We start from the raw sequence: 26,683 nt of genomic DNA on the forward strand, positions 1-26,683 counted from the left end.
CATATTTCCTAAAGAGATGCAGTTTGCTTTCCTTTCTCATGTGTGACATGAGCGTGCACAGTGCCCCAGGTATTTGGAGTCTCCAGGCATTTGCTTGTGCTCACACTGAACCCATTCTCACCTGGAGAATATTTTTCACGCTCAGGACAGACACACGGGTGTTTCTGGAAAACCTCGCCTTTCATCTTCTCCAAACTAGCCATAATAAGCGTCAAAAGATTTTAACCTGCATTTACTGAGCCACTATCCCACAAACAATTTGCAGGTCAGTTTACATACCCTCCACACAGTCTTTGGGCTTTAGAGATGGAAGCAACCCTGGCCATGCCAATGGGTGTTACATTACGTGACAGCTTGGTGATGTTGGGTTAACCTTCAAAGAAACTGGACTGAAAGCATGTAACTATTTTCATTACAGCCTTCCACCTGGACTGACATCACAGTCTCACATAATAAACAAGAGCCCTGTCCCCTAAAGCCTTTCAAGCTGTATGTTTTAATCAAGTTTTCAGCTGATGCAAAGATTTTGGTGAAAATCCCACTTTGAAAAAAATCACACTGTGAGTGCCTTTATGTTTGTGGATTTCCCCTTCCCTTGATCACATTTTATTTTGTTCCACTTTCTTTACTAATTTTGCCAAAACTAACTTCTGCTGACTTTGGTTTGCTTTACTCCCAGGTTTTTACTTCAAACATTTGATTTTGAAAGGTTTTAAAATCTGGACTTGGGAATAAATGTCGCAGGTTTTCAAAGCCAGAGCAATTTGCTTTAGCAAGCTGGTGTATTGCACCTGTATCAGCTTAGTGGCACAAAACATCTTTTGGGAATTTTTCGTTAAAGATTTTTCATTTTATTTTCACTTAGACATCAGAACAAGAGCCTAGCCAAGACTGATTGAACTTTAAATAGTTTTACTCACAGCAATGAGGAGAAACTCTGTGCTGCATAAAGGGTTCGCTTGCTGTGTGCTTGGCCTGTGTAAACGCCATGCCATTAGTACCAAAATTATTCACACTCGTGTTCCTCACTTAATAGGTGAAAAAGAATAAAGTATCAGAAGTTTGAGCAGATAAGGCAAGGGTTCGACCCATGTTGTGAGGGAAAATTTACTTTACTAAAGCTGAAGAACTGGCTGATGTGCCTGACAATCATAGACAATTATCAGCATTTTAAAACACAGCCAAATTTGGCATTTTTATACATGCTAATACTGTTTTGTGCTATTTAAATTATTCACGTCTTATTTTGTATGCCCAGGGTGAGAGATCTGCCCTTCTTAGCACACTTCATGTTGCTGCTCATGACCTCAGCGTTATTTCATATAGGCAAAAGCTGATGTTTGCTTCATTGCTGTCATTTTACTAGGGATGGGTCATTATGCAATTATGGGTCCTTTAATACACAAATTAATTAGCTTAATTACTTTGTATTTGCCTGCTTTGACTGGGCTCTTTGCCTAATGAAAAGATCTGTAACATAGGAGCCGGCTGCCTGCCCTGAACCTGTCATTTCTCCACACACGCTGCTCTGTCACAGCTTTTGCTGGGCACACAAAACAGGATGACAATCAGAATGCGCAGAGGGGAGAGAAACTAATGAACAAAGCCTGTGTTTGACAGCTTCTATGTGCTGAAGCCAGCCAACACCTGAAGTCACCTGATGCCGGTTACAGGCACGTCTGCTGACAGAAGCTGGGGCATCTGCAGGGAAGATGCAGGTCTAGAGGATGTGCTCACAGCCTGTCAGAGCTGGAGGAATACAGCTCAGGCACAGCCCACTGCTGGCTAGGCTGGAAGCTGCAGATACCTACATCTTGGCTGAAATGGTATCTGACCCCTTTCCTTAAGCGGCCGCATGGGAAGGTCGTGTGGGAGGCAGGTGTTAACCCTGTTTAGATCCTTTTCTGCAGGTCTATTTACTGGCAAGGAGACCCAAAACAGGCAAGGGAGGTGGATTTGTTTCAGCCCATCCTTCTGTCATCCTTATGTTGGGTAGGAGCTTTCCAAAGCTATCCTTGCTGGACTCCTTGAGGAGTATCAAAGTGAATTTGTCATGATTGGTAGGAACTGGATCACCATCTAAGGCCATTGGGGAGGAGAAGTCAGAGAAGCAAGCGATGAGTAGAGTTCAAAGAGAAAGTACTCCTGCTGGACCCGTGCCGGTTCTCAGGTCCAAGCTTGGCATCCATGCGGGCTGGACACAACCTGTACTCGGTCAGAGCACTAAGAGGACTGAGACACACAGTGGGAGCCAGCCACATCCCTACATGCAACTGTGCCGGCATGTAATCCCTCTCCAAACATCCTGCTGAGACTCCACCTGCACTTCTTTTCTCTCATTCCAGAACCTACGAGTTTCCTCACCAACTGCCTCCTGGTTCTGCGGGCACAACCATCTGCAGTGTCTGGAGGTGGAAACCTCAGAGCGCTCCTTCAGCTGCTTGGTGCCTGTTCACGTCAGCTCTTCAGTCACCTCCACTCAGCAGCATCTACTGGCTTTTTGGGAACCTTCAGAAACAAGGAAGTCAGAGGTGCTCTGAAAAATATTTCCCTTTTTGTCCTTCACTGTGACTTGCCAATCATTTAATCTTCAGCCTCTTTGTTGTTTGTTTTTTATTATTATTACTTGTTTGGATTTTTTTTACACGGTCGTAGAAAGGCTGGGGTTGGATGGGACCTCTCAAGATCACCTAGTCCAACTCCCCATGCTCAAACAATGCCAGCTAAAGCAGGTTGCTCAGGACATTGTCCACTTGGGTTTTGGAATATCTCCAAAGGTGGAGACTCCACAACCTCTCCGGGCAACCTGTGCCGGTGTTTGATCACCTTTACACTAAAAAAAAAATAAATTCCTACGTTTAAATGTAATTTTTTGTGTTTCAGTGTGTGCCCATTGCCTCTTGGCCTTTCAGTGGGCACCACCACATTGCTGGCTCACTTGTAGTCCGCTGGGGTATCCAGGGCCTGCTTTCTAGCTAGCCAGCCTTCAGCATTTACTGGTGCATGGGGTTATTCTTCCTCCAGGGCAGGACATTGCATTGCACTTCTTGAATTTTGTAAGGTTCCTCTTGGCTCATTGCTTCAGCCTGTCAAAGTCCCCCTGAGTGGCACCAAACCCATCTGGTGTATGAACCATTCCTCCTTGTATTGTACCATCTACAAACTTGCTGAGGGTTCAATCTGCCTCAGCATCTAGGTCATTAATGTCGAGGTTACCTAGCTGCCGAACAATCAGATATTTCAAATGCTGATAGCTTTTACTCACTGGTAGCGCATTTGCTCATTTTATTTATGAATATCCTGTTTGTGGAAAGTAAAGACAAACAATTCTCCATTATTCACCTTTGTGTTTTAGGTGCAACATAAAGCCAGGGGATTATTAAGTGAGTCTTAATCTGATGAAAACTGTAACAGACTATTTCCAAGAAAGCAGTTTTGTTTTTCAGGATGAACGTCATGTAACAACAATTAGAGGAACGCTAAGACTTATTTTTTTACTAAAGATTATGTACTGAAAACAGTCTGTTTTCTAAAGTGGGTTTTGTGGCTACAACACAGAACACACATACTGAAAAAGAACAAAGGAGACATTAAAAGATACTCCCTAGCCCTGGAGTAAAACTAAAACACTGGAAATAGGATGTTCCCAGAAAAAATAATAATAATAATAATAATTTAAAAATGCATAAAGCATATCTAAATATATGTATATGTATATAAATATAAATATATATATATATATGAGAGAAGTTTTATTTTTGTTTTCCAGCCAGCACAAGCATACCCTAGCTTTGACAACAGCACAGTGTAGTATGTATTTTCATGCCAATATGGGTTCATTCTCTTGATGCAAACGTGTGCAAAAGATGGGAGACAGATCTGAGGTGGGGAAGTAACAGATGTATACACAGACAAGCTTGTAAAGCTCTCCTGTGTAAGAAACAGAGCAGCAGCTAGAATTTGTACAAGGCCAAGAGCCTCCATCCTCTTTCCTAGCAATAAACAAGGCCCTATAATGTCTCTGATACATTGATCTTTGCATCTGTCTTACCAGAACTGTGTCTTGTTTTGTTACAGTAACCCATAGGGTACTTTGCTATCACTCTCAATCCTGAGAGATAATGGGGCAAAACGTAACTGTTGTTTGTTCCTTTGCGTTCACAGGCTGTGTTCCTGTTTGATTAGTGATGTTTCCTCTTTCCTGTCCTTTGTTTATTGCTCTAACACATTTCCTGTTTATCAGTTTATAGTAACCAGACAAAAATAAAATTGTTTAGAGCTCTGAGAGACCTCTGTCTGGAAGTGCTGGAGGTTCAATCAGACAAAGTGTTTGACTTCTGCACTCCTTCCTGATCTCTCTGCTTCCTCTTCCTCTCCATTTTCTCTCCCCTTTCCCAACTCTCCTCTCTTTGCCATCTCACATGGTGCTTTTCACTCACCCCCAAACCTTTCACTCACCCATTCAGGCACTGGAAACTTAAGTATTTGGCCAGAAGGAGGGAAGGAACCACAAAAAGAGGCCACAATGCAGCCAGTGTAAACATGAGCTTCACAGAGGCAAACCATCTTGGTCCAGCAGTACTGGTAAGAGAAACAAAATTGGACTTGGCTCTCCTGTGATAGGACATGCGCAGGGCAAGCCAAACAACTGAGTGAAACTGAACCCATTGCTGGGCGTCCACCAAAACCTGGATTTAGAATTGTAAACCTCAATAAATAAATAAATAAATAAGTGCTGCTTTTGCTTCTTCATGATTTGGGGACATTTAGGGTTTACAATTCTAAGCTTCCTTTTACCATACGGAAGATTGTTGTTTTTAAATTACTGTTTTATTTTTTTGACAGAAGCTGACATTCACAGGTAACATCCTGACAACAGCATCTAGATCTTTAAAAAGACAGGACAATACAGACACCACTCCAAAATACCACAGCACCTTACCAGCAGAGAGATCTCTTTACCTGTTGAATGCACCTGCGATTGCCCTGAATTTGCTAGCAGTTTGGAAGCAAGCTATCCTGGTTTCTTCATCAGGCTCCACATGTGCCACCTGCACCAGCATTCCCCAAATGTACACGTGCAGAGAAACTCGAGGCCTTCATTAGGCCTGACAGAGACCTTGCCTAGAAATATTCAGGGCACAGTTGTCATAACAATTATTGTAATTGCACAGATTATGCCTTCACACCCAGCCCCAACAGGACAGTGAATTATAGGAAAACAAGTGTGTTTTTTTTGGCCCAACGTGAAAGTCATTCCTTCCTTCCACAGACAGTTGCACCCTGTGGTGCAGAGCCACAGAGCAGCAAGCTGTGGTCTCACAGCTGCAGTCTCCTCAGGGGCTCTTTGGTGACCACTGGAAAGTAGCTGCTTGCTACTGCTCTTCTGGCCCTGACCACCACAGGCTTCTTTCTGCAGCTGCAGAGCCTGGAAAGCTGTCTCCGATCTACTTCTCCTGCTCCTACTTCCCTCCTGGCTCCTTCTTGGGAGTAGAGTCCTGTATGGTCTAGAGGATTTACTGGAGGATATTGCAACCTGGAGGCTGGAACTGTAGGGTAATATCACATCTAGCAATGAACCTGACAGTCCACTGCAACAAATGAGACCTCACAGAATCACAGAATCCTTTAACAGCTTGGGTTGGAAGGGGCCTTGAAGATCATTTTGTTCCAACCCCCCTGCCATGGGCTGGGATGCCACCCACTAGACCAGGTTGCCCATAGCTTTGTCCAGCCTGGCCTTGAACACCTCCAGGGATGGGGCATCCACAATTTCTCTGGGCAAACTGGAAGGCTTTTGTCACAAAGGGGTGTCAAGAGCCATAATTTTCTTTTTTTTTTTTTTTTTTTTGGCTATAGATATAGCTCTCCTTCTTGCTAGCCACTTACAGTCTGTATAAACAATCTTATTAGCTGCTTAATGAAGAGGAATTATGTCTGTCTAAAAGGTGAAGGGGATGCCCTAAAGAGAGAACTTAGATCAGATGAGGCAAGGAATGAACATACCAAGGAAACCAGATTTGCCCTTACATGATGGTTTTTGTTCAAGGAAATACTTAAAAGAGAGCTTGGAGAAACTAACTGCTTGGAACAAAGTTTGCTGCAAGACCAGTATGGATGTAAGTCATAGCAGAGGGCAGAAAAACTATTTCTTAATTAATAACCTGACTGCAGCATCCAGAGTTTCCCAGTGACAAAAACCATAGCTGTGGCATGTGATGTCATGTAACAAGTCAAGTTTCACAATCCCTCCCACTAAAGTAACTGAAGGCATGAGAAGGTTATAGACAGGAGGTCAAGCTTCGATGCTTGGAAATCATGTGTATAAACAACTTCAGCTAGCATTTCTAAAGAAGTTTTCCATTCATTTTTTCAGTTCTTACTAGGTAAGATAATGATGCTAACTATTTAGATACTTACTGATAAAATTAAGTGTCTGACTTGAGGTGTAAGTTTCAAAATGCTGGCCCAAGTTCCTTGTCAATGCTTACAGTCAGTCACTGGAAGAAGGGCGACTGCTTTCCAAAGCACTGCATTCCTACCACTTGACTGGATGTTGGAGAACGGAATAAAAAAAATAATTGTAGGGTAATAAATTCTTGCCTTGAATGTTTTCATTTTCATAGGCATTCTTGTCCTGAGTGTTTTCACAGGCATTGATTTCCCTCAGGTAAAAATATATGCACCAGAGTCACATTTACATTTTTGTCTTAGTGTTGCCACCCTCTGTTTTTCAATAAGTTTTTATGCCTTTATTTAATGACATGTAATTTGTAGTAAGTTTTATGCTTCAAAAGAAACACATAAAATTCAGTTTATTATCCCATTCTTTATTTGTCAGCTGAGTTCAGCTTGTCCCCCCATGGCATTGAACAGTCATTTGCTAACAACTTAGACAGTAGATAATCACCACTTTTGTCTCCAAGAGTTAAAATAGTTCAGGGTGGTGCCTGTGAGTTTTTGTGTGTACATGCACACCCGTCCCCTGCCCCCAACAAGCCACAGTGACCACAGGCATATCTCCACATATCTAAATACCGTTTTTCCTTGCACAACAGTGGGAATATGTCCTGAGTCACCCCAGCTCGCTCTTTCTCTTTTTCTTTGGAAGCATGCAATTAGCATCTGTTTTTAGTATGTAGTGTTCAGGCAGGAGGGGAAGGAGAGAAGTCCCTGTTGTTAGCTGTTGCTATGGCCTAGTTGGTAGCAGTGTGCAAAATCATAGCCAGCAGAGCTAGAGGGATCGCTCTCCCAAGTACATCCCCACATATTTTAGTTATTAGCTTCCCTTTCCCTGTGTATTAATAAAATATTTTGGAGATGGAGAGTTAAGGGTCGTAGCGGAGGGCCAAGCAATGCTCCATCAGGGTGCAAAATAAGCTGTGGTAGGAGGGGAGAACAGAAGGGGCCCACAGAGTGCTGCTCCACCTCAGCACAGAGGAAACACACCTCACTGAAAGACTTAGGTTTCTCAGAAGTCTCTTCTCCGTTCCCACTTGTAATGCACCTGAGCATCACTGCAGGCACGGCAACACAAGAACTCTGATCTGGCAATGTTTTGCTATTTGGTTTCTGAACTTTTAACAAGAGTATTTTATGGGGCTGCACAAAAGACATGGAGAAGGATAGGAGAAAATTAGCAACATTTTAAGAAAGAGAAGCCTCTCAGACCTTTTTAAGGTCAATAATTTGATGTTAGCCCCAAAGGACTCAAAAATAAAATGTAGCTCTAACATTACATCTAATTATCACTTAAAACTCAAGTCTGCTCAAGGTGGTTGCGAATTGCAAACATCAGATTAAACAACTCCTACCACCATACTTGCTGGTTTCCAGTTAGGTCCTTTGAACAAGTACCGCTCACCTCATTTCTTTACCAAATCAAGCACGTTAAGCAAGTTGGAGACACAGTTACAAACACTGCAGTCCAGAGTACCCAGATCAGTAGGCAGCTCTTATGGAGAGAGGTGAAGAGTTGAGTCATGGCCAGAAGGAATGTGTGTGAGTGAGGCTGTAAAAGGGAAGAGATAGCAGCAGAGTGGGGAGTGAGGAGCTGGATGCTGCCCTTTGCAATGGTTCCCTGGTGCTGCGAGCAGCCACAGGGACATTATTAGCATTTTGGACATGATGCACCAGGCCCTGGGGAGCAAGCTGGATTCATGGATTGACAAAAATCCTGGCTGAAATCTGTTTTGCACACTTAAAATATGATACAATTTTATGATTCTGAAATGTGTGCTAAAGAACACAGTGAATCACTCTTAGAAGTGCCACATCTTTCCCTTCACAACATCCAGTGCAACAGTTTCAACTATGCAACCACCATGACTTTAACAACACACTGGTGACTACTGGATTTACACTTTCCTACTCTTCCAGTCACAATTAGCCATAGTTTTACTGCAGCATTTTGCATAAGGGTTTGATGTATGATGATCTCACTTTATGTACAAGATACTACCGTTGTGCCAGTAGTGACATAGTAACATGGCGACCTGGCTCTTTACGGTTGTTGCAAGGTAGGCCTAAACCATGGATGCCCATATTTTCAAAATGTTTTCAGCTATTGTGTATATTGCTTCATTCTCTGAACATACATATACACAATTTGTATATTATATACATACTTATATATATACGTGTATGTGTACAATTCATGTATTGTGTATATTGCCTCCCTCACTGCTTAGGCAGCCATCTTGTTATTGGCTGCAAACTTTCTACATGCAGCAAAGTTTTCCCCACTCTCGATAATTTCTATCAAAGCAGCCAGAGGCAATGATAAACAGCCTAGTTACACGTTTTCGTGAACACAGAGCCAATTTTTTTTTCTTGTTGTATCAAGCATATGTTGGATTGAGCTAGAAGGAAGTGTTTGTGTATTTAACTACACATCCTTTTAAAAAGGATGAGCTATTCTGTTGTCAAACCACATTAGCAGTTAGACAAGATGTCTTGTCTGTGATTTGCTGAATATTCAGCCCCGAAAATAATGAAACGGAAATTCTAATCCTAATTACTGTGGGCTGAATGCATGTGCAAATTAACATAGACTAGTACTCTACATGTCTGGTAGCAAGGAGAGCCATAATTGCAGACCTTGAACTTCTAATGCCTATTGCTGTGGGAGAAGTAGGAGAAATCAAGGTCATTTCCCATTCTTTCACTAGTCTCCCTCTGGAAAGGTCACTTTGACTTTCATTTGAAAAACAGTGCATAATTATATCACATCAACAAAAGATGTTGCCTGTAAATGTTATGACCTGCATTTAAATTACAGGTGAAACTTGTTCCAGTTGGCTGACGAATTCCAAAGTGGAATCAGAAGCAGCAGACTGGAAACTCGTGAGACGTAGCTCTAGCACATACTGTGGGTCCAGTGTTTTACCCTTGCCATCTGATTTGACACTAGGCTTTGGGATTTAGCCTGTTCTGGATTTGAGACCAGCCTCAGGGTCTGATACTATACAGCATCGCAGGGTACAGCCACATGGACGTCAGTAGAACTCTGTGGTTTATCCAGTGAGTTCAGTGAAAACTATTTCATCCAATCAGTAGTGCAAGACTGAAATGCAGTTTATCAGCAATCTCAGAGCCTGCAAATGCATGGCTTTTATGCTGCTGATGGGACTTGGCACAGCAGCTAGATACCAATGTTGCAATCAGCAACTGAGATCTCAGTTGCAATTATCAGCAATCTCAGTATGATTTGAACACATTTCCTCCAGGATTTCAAAGTATTCAGTCCTCATAGTTGTCTATAAAATGGCTCCTCTATCTACTACAAGCATGTCCTAACTGCAAAACTGTTTACATTAAGGTAATTTTGTTATCCCGTTTATCTGAAGAATCCTTCTGAGAGAAGCTTTGCATAGCAAAACTCCAACCAACTATCTATTATTTGGGTGGTTCAGAAGAGCATTGTTTCCAAGAAAAGGCTTAGCTTTGACCCTGCTAATTAATAACCATCTTTCCAAAGATCAAAGAACAGAACCTGATCAGGAACAGATGCTGTTTTGTATCATTATTTACATTTTCCCGCCTGATATCCTAACATGTTTTTAATGATTTATCTCCCCTTTGCAATGGATAATTCCACAGTTTTATGAAAGAAAATTGATGTGCCTGTTCTTGGCAGATGACTGCATACCTAAGATTGTGCTGCCCTTGATCTGTACATGGAATTTTTCCCAGCAGGAATGGGAGTTTCATACAACATGTGTGACCACAGTCCAGGAAGGGAAAAATCCTGCTGCCTTCAGGGAGCTTTTCCTGGAGAGCAATGGGAAAGCAGTGATACATCATGGGGCAAAAGGGCCACAGGACTCAGGCATGAAGACTGGAGAGTGTTCGTAACACAGCGGCGTCTGTCTTTCCCCTCACGCAAAGGTGTCATTGTGCACATTAGCATGGCACATCCCTACTCTGTCCATTTGGGTGTCTGCAAAGAAATCTTTATTCCAGGTGTTTCAAGGCAGTAGGTGCTGTTGCTAACTCAGGCTGGATAGGTGACATGTCTAAGCAGTAAGAATCTCTTACCACCGTGTTTATGCCAGTAATCCAAGTTCAGGCACACAGCTCTGTTAAGGAAAAGTAAACTCTACTTTAGCTAAAACTGAACAAAAACTGTATGTTGGTGAAACCTAATGGTACCGAGCTCAATTTCCACCTAGAGAAACTGAAAATAATGACCACTAACTTATTAAATATATATATATATAGGTATACTGATGTGCAATTAGCTCAGAGAGAAGGCAGAAAGATGACAGAAATGACAGGGCAGTAGGTGGCAGAGAACAGATGGGGAGAGAGGAAAAAATTCTTACTCTAAGCGAGATTTTGCATGCATGCATATCCTGTATATAGGCCACCCATCCATGACACATGGATTTTGGAAGGGTGTTATTCTACCCCTTATACATAGCACTGGCTTTCCCTGTAACTAGGAAAACATTTATTTTAAAAATTGAATCAACCCTGACTAAAACATGGGTTTCAGTTACAGGAAGAATAGGTTCATGAACTCCAGCTAGATTTCTGAACCCTGCCATCTTAAAAGCAAAATCAAAAAATTGCATGTCTGCAAAACTCAAACTCCAGGAGGCTCACCTCTCTCTGGATCATCATGCAAACTACCCAGTAAGGGGTTGCAAACTGCACATGAGGCAAAATAGCTGCTAATACTAACTGTTAACCCACTGAGAAAGAAGTAAAAATGAGAATGGGTACTGTGACTTTCCTACAAAGTGGAGCCACTTCATTCTTCTGCTCTGAGGCAGTACTCATAGGCATGTTATCCCAAAACTCATGGTAATCTAGACAGCTATTAATGCTAAACTGGGACAGATTCAAGTCTCCTAAAGAGCGATTGAGAAAGCTCTCCAATTTCTTCTGTTCCTTTGCAGTCCTTAAAAGCTGAGAGGATTTGTAGTCTTGGTGCAGTTACCTATCCCTTCTTCCCCATAAATAAGAGGTTTTACCAGCCAACCCAGCCTCACTGGCCAGTGATGGGTATCTGCAGCCACTGGTGTATGATGTGAACTCACAAACCACTCAGGGAGGACTTCAGCCCCTTCAAGAGAGCCCTTGGTGGTCCTACCCTGGCAGTGCAAACAATGTTAGCAGAATAGTCTTTGGACAAGCAAATGGGCATATCCTCATGGGTATCCAGAAGCTTGACAGCACTATTTTCCATACCATTGTTTGCAGAGTGCAGCTTATGTTTTCCCCACTGAGCATAGCTGTGTTAGTGATGTGGTGTTGTTTCTATAGGTATGCATGGCAGTTCCCAGAAGCAGTAGTCACTGACTCATGAGGGAGGAAGGTTTAGTTCATGGAAGCATTTTACCTCTGCTGATGTTTTGCAGCTTTCTGAAGGCCCATGTCTACATAGCCAAATGCTATTAAACATCGTGTGGCTTAAATTTCTATATAAGCCAAAACCAAACCTTATTGTGGTCTCATACCACTTTTGCATCACTACAGCCTCACTAATTCAAGGCTCTGGGTGACTTGAGCTGTAAATGGAATCCAACCTGTTGCTCTAACTTTCTATAAATTAAAAAGTAGGGTTAATAACTGATCTCCATACAATTAGCTTGGATTGCACCTGAGGATAAGAAAGATCAGAGTCTTGCACACTACATCTGGAAGTTTCATTTGTCATAGAGGTATTTCTGGCTTTTCCGCAAACCTCAAGTTATGACTTTTGACAAGTTCATCTCTTCCATCTTCTACCTGCCCAGGGTCAATCAGTGCACATGTTGGTTTGACTAGGATATGAGCAAGCAAGCACTTAGCTGGTTGCATCCGAGAAGATCTGGCACTTGGGCTACAGCTCTCAGTGTTGTTTGTGCCTATGAATTCAAACATACTGCTGCAAATTCAGCAGCTGTGTCTTCCCCACATAGTGAGACCCTTCTTCTGCATATAGAGAAGGTCCTCGGGAGGCTTGCCACGTTCAGGAACAAGGCTGTTCTGTTTGTTGTGGATGTTTACGTGACCAGATATACTCTGCTGAACAGTACTCGAAAAATATCTGTGGCATGTGCTTCATCCCAACCACTCATTCCCTTTCCTTGACCTGCCCTTTGTGGAGAGTGTGGAATGTTAAACATTTCTTGTTGGTCTGCCCAGCCTCCTGCTTTATTTACACTTACTCTCCCATTCCCTTATCCTGGGGCACCTTTCAGGATATTTTCTTTCCTGCTGCAAGTAACAGAGTGTTGGTAGGGCCAGATTCTTCAGCAGTAACCAAGTGGCGTTGGCTATGAAGGCTGGAGTCTGTACCCACTGAAGCTGCATGTAGGCTCAGAAGTAAGAAGTAACAAAGAAAGTTAGGGTTTAAAAATGCTTTAGACTTCCTAAGCATTTCCTTTAAAATATCTTTTTTTTTTTTTTTTTTTCTTTTTCTTTTTCTGCTGCTCTGAGAAGTATTTTTAAAACTGTAGGTAAAACAGTCAGTTCTGCTGAAACATTTCTTCCCAGCATAAACAAGTCTTGGGCTCTTGAAACCCAATGGTTCAGTAATAACAGGGCCATCTCCGCTGCATTTAACAGAGATTGTGTAGCAAAGAATGAGCCTCACAGCAGGAGAGCCAAGATCCTGCACTTTCATTCAAACTTATTTACAGATTCTATTTTAAACTATTATAGCAAAACTAAGCTATCGGAACAGTTGCTTAAAAGTTAGTCAGGATTATTCCACTTTCTGTAAGACCACCTAGAAGCTGCTTTAAAATAAATAAACGAAAATAAAACTCTGTTGCCACTTTTTGCATTGAACTTACATGTAGATATACTTGTATATATGTGAGATAGGTAAAGTAAGATAAGGATGCTGATAGACAGGAAACAGCGCAGTGTCAGTCACCCAGAAATTCCAGGTAAATAAGGATTCGGTTATTTCCCCAGACTTCACCTGTTGCCTCAGAATTCATCTACTTTCAAAGCTTTACATCACCTCTTGGTGAGGTGTTGTGATGCTAAATCTTCCCTGTATGCTGCTTAATCTCATCTTTACTTTCATATTTCAGTTTAATGTGCTATGCATTTTAAAAACATGATGTCACCTTCCCTTCTTCAGCGTTATCCTTTGCATTAAGAGGAAAGAGGAAATATGTTTTCAGCAATAAGGTTGCAATAGAAAAGTAATTTTAAAGGGAAATCCATAGAAAAGCATAGAGAAGCCTCCAAACTTTTTTAAAGCACCCTTCTCACATATCATGTTAGATGTAAGATCCAGTGAGCCCATTGTGATGGTGTCAAATACATAATATTCAAGGTGAAAACCACTGGTTTTGTATGTATTGTCACACCTGGATTACTTCTGAAAGTTCATACTTGTAAGTATTGATATATTGCAATCAGTGGATTATGTCCTGTTATCCCTGTTCCTTTCAAGTACAGCTTGCAGGCCAAAGCAATCCTATCAGAAGTAAATAGCTGTCTGAGAGGAGCAGAGGTAGAAATGGGGCCCCACTTCATCTCAGTTGGGTACAGATTAAGTCCTTGAAGTACTAAGAAGATTTCTGTCTGGCCCCTTGTCCGCAGTAAACATTATGAGTGCCTCTAACTTTACAGCAGTTCAAGCCTTGCTTTCTCAGAATAAACACTGGCCAAGATTTTGAAATATGCCTAGTAAGTTCAGATGCCCCCCACATTTCAGGTACTTTGCATGACCCGGTTTACAGGACCTGCTGAAAATACTCCCAGCCACGTAAGGGGACTAGTTCACTAACCAAAGATGCAGATTTTCTACATGCAGTGTTTAGCTGTAGCATTCAGAATCCAGATGAAGACCTAAGACTCGCAATTGTATTTGCTAGCCTGGTAACAGTGACACCAAAAATAGGCACGCACGCCAGTGTCACAGTAGCTTAGTATGTTCGGGGCTAAAACACTGCCTGTCTGCCTCAAGTGGTCATGAGGTTTAGATCCAGCTGCCGGCTGCCTGCCGAGCTTTGACCCAAGCTTACGAACAGCAAATCTGTCCATGCCTTACATCTTGGTGTGCTTTTTGGTGATAAAGGGGACATTTGCCTACAGTAACAGATGCAAAGCAGATCCACGTCTTCCTCATCCTTTCATCTAACAAGCAGGATAAGAAGGATCATGGCAGTGGCAAAAGGCTGCTCAGTTCATTCATTCATGTGTGCCAGAGGGAAGTCAGATTTCATGGTGAAGAAAAAAAAAATGTCCAAAAAATCTGACCAAAAAATAGTGCCATCGTATTCTTCCTTGCTGCTGAATGGGTGATTGACCACACGTCTCATCAATAAAGCCATTATTCGTGATCTCAGCTATCTGGTGGAAAGATTCTTTGGGGACATCCGAAAATAACTTTGGTTCTAAGGATTTGCAGGGGGAGAGGGGAGGAATTCCATGCGCAGGCCACGTTCAAAGCGTGTGGATTCCTTGTGGTTTCTCATATTCCTGGAGGTAAGCTAAGAAGAGAGAAAATGTGCACCAACTTTTCATTGCACAAGAGCCCTGTAAGATGATCAGAGAGACTTACTCACTAGATGCCAAGAAGTTTATTTAAGGTGAGCCTCTGCCCTGCATGGGGGTATGTGATGGTGGGGTTGTATGGAAAGAGCACCCATGATGTGAGTAAGGCAGAAGAGAAGCCCCAGCACTGCTTTCTTCCCTTCTTCAGTGTGAACAAAAAAGCAGAGGAATCACCAGGTCAGATATGGAAGCAGCCTAGGATTTGGGGATTTAAGCCCCCACTGTGCCATCAGCTTCTTCAGTGGCATGGGGTGAATCATTTAGCTATTTTGTGCATTTGTTCTCACTCTAGGAAGAAGGTTAATAACATTTCATATGGGTTTTTATGAAAGAAAAAAAAAATAAAAATAAAAAGTGTTAAAGGCTGGGAAATGCTAAATCCCCACAGAATATAGGAGAATATAAATACTTAACGTCAGGGCAGACACAACTGCCATCCACATTGAGGACATACAGTAAGGATTTCCATGGGTGCAAGCTTGGATAAAAACGTGGGCACCTAGTCCCATAGCCCACGTGTGAGGTGAACAGAACAAGGATGCCCAGAACTTACTAAAAATGTATCAGAAAGTTATCCAGTGCCCATTGCATTGCGTATGGACAGTAAATCCAGCTCTTCCAAAACATTTAGTATTTAGTAAATGTCCAAACAGTGTCCAAAGAGTGGGGGAATTGCTGGTGCCTGGATGAGTGCTCTGCACTGATCAAAGCTAGTGGTGAAAGTCAAGGCAATGTCACCTCCATACCCAAAAGAGTAAGGGCAAAGGCAGCCCTCACCAGGAACAGAGGAGAGCAGAGTTGGGTGGCAACACCAAACAAAATGCTTGGTGCAGAAAAAACAAGTCGCTCCCAGCCCTCCTCAGGCCTGAGGGGATTTTATCACCCTTGAGGTGGCTCCAGGCACCGTCCCCAGAGCGGCTCTGCAGTCCCAGCCCCAAACCGGCCTTGGAGCTACTTGGTGCCAGCCGCTGCGTGCAGCCAGGCCATGTTTTTTAAACCCACAGCCAAGAGGGAAAGAGCAACTTGAAGGTGGATGAGGTAATGACAGCGCATAGAGATTTAATTGGCATTATCATGGCTTAGGATTCTCATACCTTACAGTGTCTGCACTGAGAGTCTGGGAGAAGCCTTTTCAATTGCACAGCTGATGAAAGAGAAACTAAAATAAGAACTGGAGGGCTATGGGGAGAGAAGTCGAGACAATTCTCCCCACTCCTGTCTATATCAGGAAAGAGACAAAGGCTTGTATGGAAGGGGAACCCTTGTTGTTTATATCATGGTCTCTTTCTTTGTGTTATCTGTAGCCTGAAGTTTTTGGCAGTCAGTGATTAGAGAGCCTCAGTGACAGGAATTGGGCAGTCACCTTCACTGGAAGCTTTAATAATAAGCTTTGGAAAAGGACCCTGAATAAACCAAATATGAAATACAGAGTATCCAGGTAGTCAACATGAAATTTCAACATGAAGTTGGTGTTGTAAATAAAATGTTAAATAAGCAAATAAACAAAATAACCCCATAGCTTTGGCACTTCATATTTGTCTGATAAAAATTCTTCAAGCACAACGTGTTTCTTCCATACCAACAGGGTTTGCATTTTAGTTCAAAGGCCACAACCAAAGCATGAAGTCTGAGATACACAACTTCATTTACAGAACAAGAAAAATCTGAAAAAACACTTTGACGTCACCACATGCCTACCCTTTAGGAAATAGTATTTCAGTACTGGCCTTAAGAACAACCTTCAAGGAGTGGATTTGATTGGTACTGTGTACTATTATTATTCTTTTTCTCCTGATAACAACGAACTGTATGAATACACCAATGCCTAGTTCAACCTCCCTCCACCCCCAAAAGCCTGTAAATTGTTCTCCAGAACTTTTGCGGGTAACTTTATCTGCTGCAGGCCCCAGTGTAAGCTTCTGAGATATTTTCTTCCACTTTTCTTACTTGTACCACTGCATTTGCACAAGCAGCCTGTCATTCTCCCTTATATGAGCTTAGGTCTCATTGCAAAAATGGCAATACCCGTTCTTTGTCTTTGCAGACCTGACACTTCCCTAGAACATTTGCAAAGACTTTAATCCAAATACAAACATACAAAGGAGGAGGTAGGGAGAGAACAGACAAATCTAGTCCTTCCTTTAAGACTTGATTTGGTATTGGCCTGAAGTCAAAAACCTGTCTGAGCTGCAGCTACCCACACCAGGAAAGTATCAACCTGCTTTACTTTTAGCCATCATTTTCTAAATCCTTCTAATTCACAGTTAAATCAGAGCAAAGTTTACATTACGTGCAATCAATAGCATTGGATATTGCCATATTTATCCTGCTTGTCTAATTAAACCAACTGAAAAATGAACCTGATTTCTGTAATTTTTAGTAAGGATTTTTCACTGAACCCATGTACTTGCTATAGACTGTTACCTGTTCACTTGAGGTTTTGATTCCTAACAAAAACAAAGAAGAGACCAAAGCCACTCAATCCACATCTGGCATCAGCTGTCCCAAAGCCCAGGGTTCATATGCCAACACACGGTCCAGCCTGAAAAGGCTTCCTCTGACATTTAGATCCGCACCTGGGTCTTCAGCAGAATGCCCTTGCTGTCGCAAGGACTTGAACTGGCCATGGATTTTACATGAAAACGATTCACAAGCACACTCTACTCCTCCTCAAAACTGAGAACAACACCAAAACTGCTATCATGAAATGATCGAACCACCATGGACTGCTTAATATAAAGATCTTTGACACTATCACCTTGAGGTGAACTAGAACAAGGGATATAAAGTTCTGATCACTTTGAGATATTTGAAATTTGAAGACTAGTGACAGTCTGATAACTGTTTCACAGGAGTGTGTCTCACCTTGTGGCTACCCATGTCAGAATTTCTTGTATATATTTTTGAATCATCAGATACCAGATGGATGGGAACAGTTTAGCATGGCATTTCCTGTCCATTCCTATCTGTGAAATGAATACAGTTGTGTGGCTTTCCAGTGCTTTGATACCTACTGGAATTACAATACAAAATAGAACAAAAATACCTTTACTAATACAGAAGATTTAGGAAGGGAAGGTGAAGTGGTTTGATTTCTAGTTTTAGAGGTTCTGTAATCCTGTATAACAGTCAGATTAGTAAGCACACACTCAATAAAAGTGTATTCTAAAAGTCTGAAAATACACTAATTTATCCATAGAAAAATCAAATTACTTAAATAATCTGATTGAGGGTGCACAGTTCAATGTGCTTTTTTCTAAAAACTGCTAGGTTCTTACTTGTTCCCAGCAATTTAAAACCACATCAGCAAGATAGGATATCTTCTCTTTTTCCTCCCAGACCTTTACTTTTCCCATATGTAAAGTATATAAGTTTGTAAAATTTTAAAATATGTAAAATTATGATAGCAGCCTAATCAAAGATGGAATTTTTGTTCAGGGAATAAAAGACACATATGACTTTTTTGCTCAGGGAGTGGTATCCCATCAAAAGGAGAAACAGGATTTGCCTCTGAAGAAGGGACCTTGTTATTGAACACATTTGAACTTAATTTCCAATGTTAACATCCTTTTCTCTCCATAAACAGAATCAGGAGTTAATCAAAGAACTTCCAAGTTAAATTCTCCATTTTCCATATCAATAAGAGAAATTCTTCCAAACCCACAAACTCCGTTTTTTCACTTTGTGTTGAAAGAGTGAAACTGGTAGCCAAACCTCAGTATGCTACACATTCAGCAGTGTAGCATCCGTTACATGGGTAATAAATTGCCTCCGGAGGAAGAATTTTCCAGCTCAGATGAGCTTCCAACAGCAAAGTGCAGGTGTTCCAAAGAAGCCCTTGGTTTAGATGTGGTGAAAGGATTTTGCAGATGATAAATCAGAACTATTACTTTAGAACAACTACCTGGTTTTTATTTCTAAATTACCCATTTGCATCACACCTCCTCATCTCTGTATACCCAATTTGAAATGCTCCTTTCATTTACCAGTGTCACGACCACCCAGCGATTTCAGAAAGTGTGTTCTGAGAGAGAGAGAGAGAGAGACAGGGAAAGAGCATGAGTGTTCACAGCTGCCCACTGCCAGAATGAACACCCATAAGTAATTTTCCAGGGTATGGAAGTGATTTTGGATAACCTTCAAAATGAAATGCAAATCCATTTCCCTCTTTTAGATATCTATATTTACATGCCTAAATATTCTCCCCGCAGTACTAGCATCACAGCAAAACGAGGGAGCGCAGTTGCAGGCTGTGCTGGCATCAGCAAGCAAGGACAGAAGATAGCCAAGAGAAATTGATGGTTTGGCCTTTTAGGATGTGCTAGAAAACAAAATACATGGGCAGGATTCTTGGGAGAGTTCTTCGTGTGGTGGCTGGCTATGCTTATACATTGGACTTTTAGGTCTAAATTATTTTTATCATTCATGCTACTGGATTTTGCTATCAAGGTAAGCCTACCCAGATAACAATCATAATTTTCTTCTCCTGCACAGACATACCAGAAACTGCCACCACCAGAGCTTGAAGTGGAATTCAGGATTTTACTTTGAACATCTCAATCACATTCTTTAACTTCTGTGAGGTTTCCTGGCATTAACACATGCCACAGTGTTTGGAAAGAAATTTTTGTGGCACCTTGTTGCTGAGTTGGCATTTCAAGGAGGGTTATACTTGGAATCTTTTTTTTTTCCCTCTTTTTCTTTTTCTACAAGAAAATGAAGCTCTATCTACATTTCTGCCACCTTAGATTCCACATGTCTTGTCAAATTACCTTCAAATTCTCACACTGGAACTGTTCAGGTCTCTAAGGTGTAATAACAGTTCAGTAAGAACAAAAATTTGTTCAGATGACTGCCCTTTGAGTTCCCAGATCAGAAACAAAAACAGTTAAAATCAGCACTTTTTAAAATGTACACAAATATATGTTTAGTTTAAAGAGAAAATAAGTTAACACTGCATGAAGTTTTTCAACATTCATGTTTGAAATGAACTTTTCCTCCTCTCCACTACATCTGCAGTTCACCCCATGCAGACAGGCATCGTACATTTTTGTTGAAACGGAAAAATGCAGTAAAATAATACGAGAGAAATTATAGCCACTAATGGCTTCTGCGGAGTCACTGGGGTGTTTGAAAATAGCACTTCATCATATTTTCTTCTAGGCAATTTTTGTTGTCTCCCACAAAGAAGACTGCCAAAGACCCCACGCTCAACAAGCAGTGCTCCTCACAAAGCCAAACTGCTGTTTGAGTCCCAGTCCTTCCCAGGATAACCACTGTCTCGTTCAATGTGTTTGTTGATGAGTATTTCACAGATACATTTTGGTTCTATTATGCCCTGGTTTTTACCTCTTCCAAGACCATGTGTGACACCAAGCTACCATCTGCTCAAACTCTCCTAGATGCTCGTGCATCAGCCCAGGGTCAGCTAAGCACATCGCTCATCCCCAGACTGCCAAGCAAGTGAGAGGAGAAGAGCACAGAATGTGTTAAGCCAGCTGGAGACCTGCTCAGCAGGAGGAGCTGCATTCATTTTAAAGCAGATGATATTACACTTAAATCTCCTATCTTACTTGCATACTTGAAACCATGGGTCGCTACATTCTACTGGATAACCTTTACTTCTAAGCTGCCCCGATATTTCCTTTCACACTACTTCTGTACTGCCTCTTCAATGAAATAAACATTCCCAGCCTCGGAGTAGAGGCAATATCTTGCCATAAAAAGTAATTTCCCATTGCATCTCATTCTCCCAGTTTACCACCACCACTGGTGTGAACTTTGATATTAACTAAAGCTTCAGAGACTGGGGATTTTGACCCTTCCATCATTTTGAGGTCTCCTCTCTGTGAAGAACATTATTTTTGTCATTAGCCCAACTTCCACATTTTCCTTCTCTTTAGTGGAAATCCATTTCCCCTAGTTACTGCTGCATGCAGCACCACATAACCCCTGCCCTTATTGGGTTGTGCCATGCCCCTCTTCCCAGCTGCCTTCAGCCTGTCCCTGCTGCCCTCAAGTACTCCATAGGATGCTGACTACACTGCGTGGCTCAGGAAGCAACAGAAACCTACTGCTTGGAAAAGCCATCATGATGGTGCCTCTAAGCGCCTCCATCCAAAAGCACCTTTCAAAAGCAAGAATTTTGGAAGGAATCAGAAAGTCAGAGCACCTGCTTAAAATGTCACAGTGGACGTCTGCTCTAGCTAGGAGAGTGTCTGCAGGTAAAATAGAGAGGACACTTTGACTCTACCAGCAGACTAGTCTCTCTCCTTCCCCTCATTACCAGGCACAACAGTCGCAGCTGGAAAACCTGCCTGTACCCTTCTGGTTTGCAGTCTAGGTCCAGCCCTCCCAGTCTCTACCAGAGTATCTCAGTGGTTATGCTCCTAGTAAAACTGCAATTGCTTAAGTTTCTTTCTGTTTCCTGTTTTGGGGAAGGCAGCCTTCTAACTGGCTTCTAGCTCTCCAGTCTGCATTTGAGATATGTTGATCCTATCAGAAGTTATTTTCATAAAACTATGACATTCACAGAAGAAGTAGCCATTGTCTGATGATCCTTTACCAATGGAAAGTATGACTGAATTTTCAACCATTAGCATTTTTGTTACCTGTCTGTTTCAAGAACACTCTTCTCATTGTTTTACAGACTGTGAATCTACATGTTCCCTTTGCTAATAACCAGTCAGGAACATATTCTTGCTATGTATTCTGTAAGTTTTTAATTAAATGACCTCAGTATGACCACTCTTTGAAGTTGAATCCATAAAACATTATTAAAAATTACTCATATGCTCTTACTTTGGTATTAAATTCTATTGAATACGTGTGAAAGTTTTTCATTCTTCACCCTTAACAAGAATTGTAATTACCTTACGATAGTAATAAGAAGAATAAACAACTTAGTCTGCCAAAAATTGTTTACTTACCCGTCCTAGCAGGGTAGCTCCAATCATTATACACATTTTTCCAGTTCTCTAGAAATACAACAAAATGAAAAAAACTATACTTTTGAAAATGTTCAGTAGCATGATCTCATTAACAAGAAAGATTTTTGCTACCAATAACTTAGTACTTTTCTAAGTAAGTGCTTTTGGACTTTGCAGTAGTATTATCAGATGATACAATGCTAGTTGTTTTTTTTTTTTTTTTCCCACTTTGTTTTGTTTTTCTAGGATACTATTTCAATTTTATTCTACTGCTTAGTAAATGCTGGGTTGTCATCCCTTTGAGACTTAAAGCTCCGATTCATAGTTAATGAAGCATAGGCAATAAAGCTCTTATTCATAACTAGTGAAGCACAGTCAAAAGCAAGGCAAGAATCCCAGTCTTTATAGAGGTAGTTAAGAAATAAAGGAAAGCATATCATTTGTCTAAATTCAGTATTCTTAAAACTTACCCTGACTAGTTGCTATGATATAATAAATCATTAGTATGCCCTAGCAGTACATTGGATGGAGTGCTCGGATGGATAAGCCAAATGACATGAGCAAAATTTCAGCTGAGAATGTGGCTTTTGAACACAGACTTAAATGTTGCAGCTAGGGTTACAGGCTCATTTTATATGTCTCCTATGGCTCTCAGGCATCTTCAGCTTCAGTAACAGGTTCAAGTACCTGTTCAAGGAGTTAGCACTATTGTACTGAGCACTGGTGTCCTATACCCCATTGGTATTACTGCAGGTCATTTTTATGTAAGAACAGTAATATGTACTGTTTGTTTCCACCAATGGATTATTCTTTTTGAATGGATTCTGCTCTGGTCCCTCAAATATTGTCTTAAATAGATTAAACAATGGCAGGTGAGACAAAAAAAATAATAATAATAGCATTTTAAAGTTCTATTCTATATGCCATCTGCAGAAGAAATCAAGATAGTTGCCACCATTGTATAGTGTGACTAAATTATGTATTACAGCATAGCTGCAAGAACTGTAAGAAACTCCATTCTCTTTGTGCTGTGTGAAAAGTCCTCTGGGGTAAAATGTTCTGTTCATTAAAATATGAATAGGCAATGCCATTGAATGTTCTTCAGCTTCATAAAATCACGCTTGGTAGCACTGTTGACTTAAGTGAGCATTACAAACACTTTCTACCTACTCCCTTCTCCATTGCAGAGCCCTAAATGGAACTCCTGTGGGCTCCTTTGCCTTGAGGTGGGAAAGCGTGAGGGTCTGTTGAAAACTGAGGGGCAGATCTGAAGACTAAGGTGCATCTATCACTGTGTTAAACAACTAAATTACTGGTTAAAACTCAGTGAATACTAGTTTATTGAATGCCAGCTAGTAGAAATTGTAAAACCAGTCTACAAATACTTTAGGCTTACCCATCACTTAAAATACAAATTTCCAACTTCACTTTCTTCCCAAAGGTAGTGCTTTTTACAGTCTCTCAAGAGGATCTCCTCAATTACTCTCTTTTTTTTTTTTTTTTTACTAGAAAACTGTTCCAGTTTCTCCTTTATCCTGTCTATCTAGAACAAAATACTTCTGTCACTAGGACACGGCTCTAATTACCCTGCATCATTAAGCAGTGTTCAGGCAGCTGGCAGCAAGACAGCTTAGTTCAATTACCTATGATTTTGGACTTTACTGGGCCTCTGCAAACATGCAATTGGATGTTTGGTTCTTCACGTTTCCTCTGGAGATCAATCCACTTTTTCCCATTTAAAACAGAGCTGAAATGATACTAGGATATAGCTATTAGCACAGTTACCTCACTGCTGTAATAATGCAATTTGCTTACTGAACCGTAGCAGCCCACCAAGCAGCAGCCAGCCTTCTCTCAGGTTGCTTTTCTGCCATTTCAGTGACCACTTCAGCTGTGGAAGTAGCTTTCACTACAGCTGGGGCACGTCCACCACTAACAGTACCCAAGTTCCTCTGAAAGGGTGTGCAAAGAAGGTTCTAGATCAGGGTCTGAGACCTGAGACCTGCACCTGGTGATTGATTGGTAAGCAATCAGCCACCTGGACTGTGGCTGATTGCTTACAGGCATGGGCTGGGCCAAGATGGCAACCACCTCCACACAGGCCTTGCTGCTGGTCAGGTGGGAGACCCTATGCTGGCTGGGCCCCTAGCCTGGGGTGAGGACAGGCCAGGAATCCTCTTCCTTCTGCATAGAATCATAGAAAAATTAAGGTTGGAAAAGACCTTCAATATCATCTGGTCCAACCATCACCCCACTGCCAATGTCACCCACTAAACCATGTTCCTAAGCACCAGGTCCAACCTTTCCTTGAACGCCCCCAGGGACGGTGACTCCACCACTTCCCTGGGCAACCCGTCCCAGTGCCTGATCACTCTTTCTGAGAAGAAATGTCTCCTCATTGTTATGCACCCTCTTGGTACACAGATGTACCCACGCAAACTGAAGGTAGGAGTCTCTGCACTGGATTATTTATAAAGGCTCCCTGTCAAAAGTTTTTGGCCTTATTAACAGGAAGTTACATTCCTTTCATTGTAGTTCTTGGATGAACTTGTTGATACACATGGAAAAATCCTGTGCCTCACGTGTGCATGTGGGAGGCACATTTTACTCTTCCTTAATTTTATTCTGGGCTTTGCTACTCTTCACTTGCATTACAAAACATATTACATTAGCACCAACAAAAGATATATATATATATATATCTTTTTTTTTTTTTTAAGATATATATATATATATATATATATATATATATATATATATATATGCCATGTTTAATGTCCTGAATGCTCTGAGGGAATAAGCTAAAAGCTGTTACTACCACTCGAGGGAATAAGAGCTAAAAGCTATTACTACCACTCAGCATCTGACACTCAGCATCCTCCAAAGCTATCTGTGATTACCCTCAGACCAAAGAATTACACCTTCCTTTAATATCAAGTTTTGACTTACCCCTGAAGGATAAAAGACGTGGTAGTTTTGAATCAGTTAGCACATGGAATTAGGTTTAAAGACCACACTGTAACAGTGACTGACACACAGAGTTGCAGCCCTTAGAAGGAGATATAATTATGATTGCATTTTCAATCCTTGGCCAAGTTCCAACTCCAGCACTCCAGCTGTGGGGTTTCATTGTTTTAAATTGCTGTCCCTAAGTTGTAAGATAATCTCTACCTCAGATGTAGATGCTACTAGGAGATGCTTTGGTGTGTTCTGCTCTCTGTCATCCATGACATGCACTTGTCTAGGCTTTAATTTCTTATAAATGGGAACAAGTAGTTTGTGTTTTGCCAGAAGTGTGATGCTATCAACATCTTGCAAATCTACAAGCAGCTCATTCACCCATATGTTCACCAAACGCCCTTCAGCTCTATCTGGGCATCCCATATCTGTCTAAAAGCCATCTGGAATAATGCATTGCCAACTTCTGATCTTAAGTACAGTAGCAACTTTCTGAGATCATGCTTGCTAAAATGAGTAAATTTGGAAAGATTATAAAATTACACTGTAACAGAGGAGCCTGTTGGATGCTTTGTATCCCCCAAAGCACACTACACTGTTCTTTTTAGTCTTTTTAATGAAGTGTAAAAATAGTAAATGGCTTGATCTGCATCAATTCCACAATAACTTCTGGGAGCAATTTCTCTATCATTTTGGCTTTCTCTTAATCTGCCTTTGTCCCTTCTTTATCAGTTGCATTTTCAAATAACATTAATGGCATTTGTCACTGCAAGCCTCTGTCTCCTTAACCTCACTTGTCATCCAGTCTTTCTTTGCCTTGTTATGTTTATCCACTGACTTCTCCTACATGTAACTGTTGCCTCCATACTTTGCCATTTCTGTCTGAGCTGGAGTAAGTGACTTTGGAAGATACCTTAGGCTTTTGTGAGGACAGAAATAACATCTTCCAAAGAGATTTACAAAACTTGTAAGCCTGTAGACATTATGGGAATTACAGCTTGCTAGAATTCCTAGGTAGAGCTAGCTACGGAGATGTTTTGTCTTTAGCAATGAAGAGGGATGTTTGCATCAATAGCAGAGGCAAGCATGAGATTTTGCCTCAGTTGTGTTCTCACGTGTCCAAGCTGACAACTTTAAAACGTCATTCACCAGGTGCTTCTGTTAAACTATATATTGAAAAAAAATATATAAAAATGTTCCTTTGTCAACATTTTGCTGATGTTGCAATTAAGTATAATGTTTATTAGAAAAAATTTAAAAAGAGAAGGTTGTGAGTTATAGAAACTTTTTGTCAATAGATTTTTATTGGACTAGATGACTTAGAGGTCAACATCCATGCTGAGAAGAGTGTATTTTTCCTCTGTACTGATTCACTGAACTGTTTTAGATCTTTGGAGAGAGAGCTCTAGATATACAAACAAAAAAGCCTAGGCTGAATGAATATTTATCCCAACATGTCATTAGCACATTCTCTTATGCCATTTTTTTCTGTTCTTATTTCATGTTCAGAAACAACAGGAACAGTTCATTCATGATTATCTGGAACGCTGTTGGCACACTATCTTTCATCAGTGAAACGAATGCTAGAAAACTGAAAATTGGTGATGAGTGCTATTCAATTTACTGAACATATTTTAGAGTTAACTCAGTGGCTGTGCTTAATTTGGGGTTTACTGGCATCAAACGGAGGGAAAGGTTCATCCACTGTGGCAAATCAGTAAGTGCTTTTGATGTCAGTGAGTTGCGCTGACAGTGGCTACAGATGTGCTCTGAATTTTGTTTTCCTT

At 41.2% G+C, this 26,683-nt stretch overlaps 1 long non-coding RNA gene across 6 annotated transcripts; it reads right to left on the reverse strand.

The window, feature by feature from the left end:
- Positions 1 to 363: 363 nt before the first annotated feature.
- LOC311433509 lies at positions 364 to 23,841 on the reverse strand. Of its 6 annotated transcripts, XR_014690798.1 has the most exons (5): positions 23,772 to 23,803; positions 23,582 to 23,685; positions 21,939 to 21,986; positions 16,104 to 16,153; positions 14,131 to 14,945 (listed from the first exon to the last, which is right to left on the reverse strand). It is a non-coding gene; the product is annotated as an uncharacterized lncRNA (long non-coding RNA). The 6 variants fall into 6 exon arrangements; XR_014690797.1 differs by having other exon boundaries at positions 23,582 to 23,841; XR_014690799.1 differs by lacking the exons at positions 23,582 to 23,685; positions 23,772 to 23,803 and adding an exon at positions 22,409 to 22,643.
- Between the last annotated feature and the right edge of the window lie 2,842 nt (positions 23,842 to 26,683).

Source organism: Aythya ferina (genome assembly GCF_964211825.1).
Source record: "Aythya ferina genome assembly, chromosome: 3".
Lineage (NCBI taxonomy): Eukaryota > Metazoa > Chordata > Aves > Anseriformes > Anatidae > Aythya > Aythya ferina.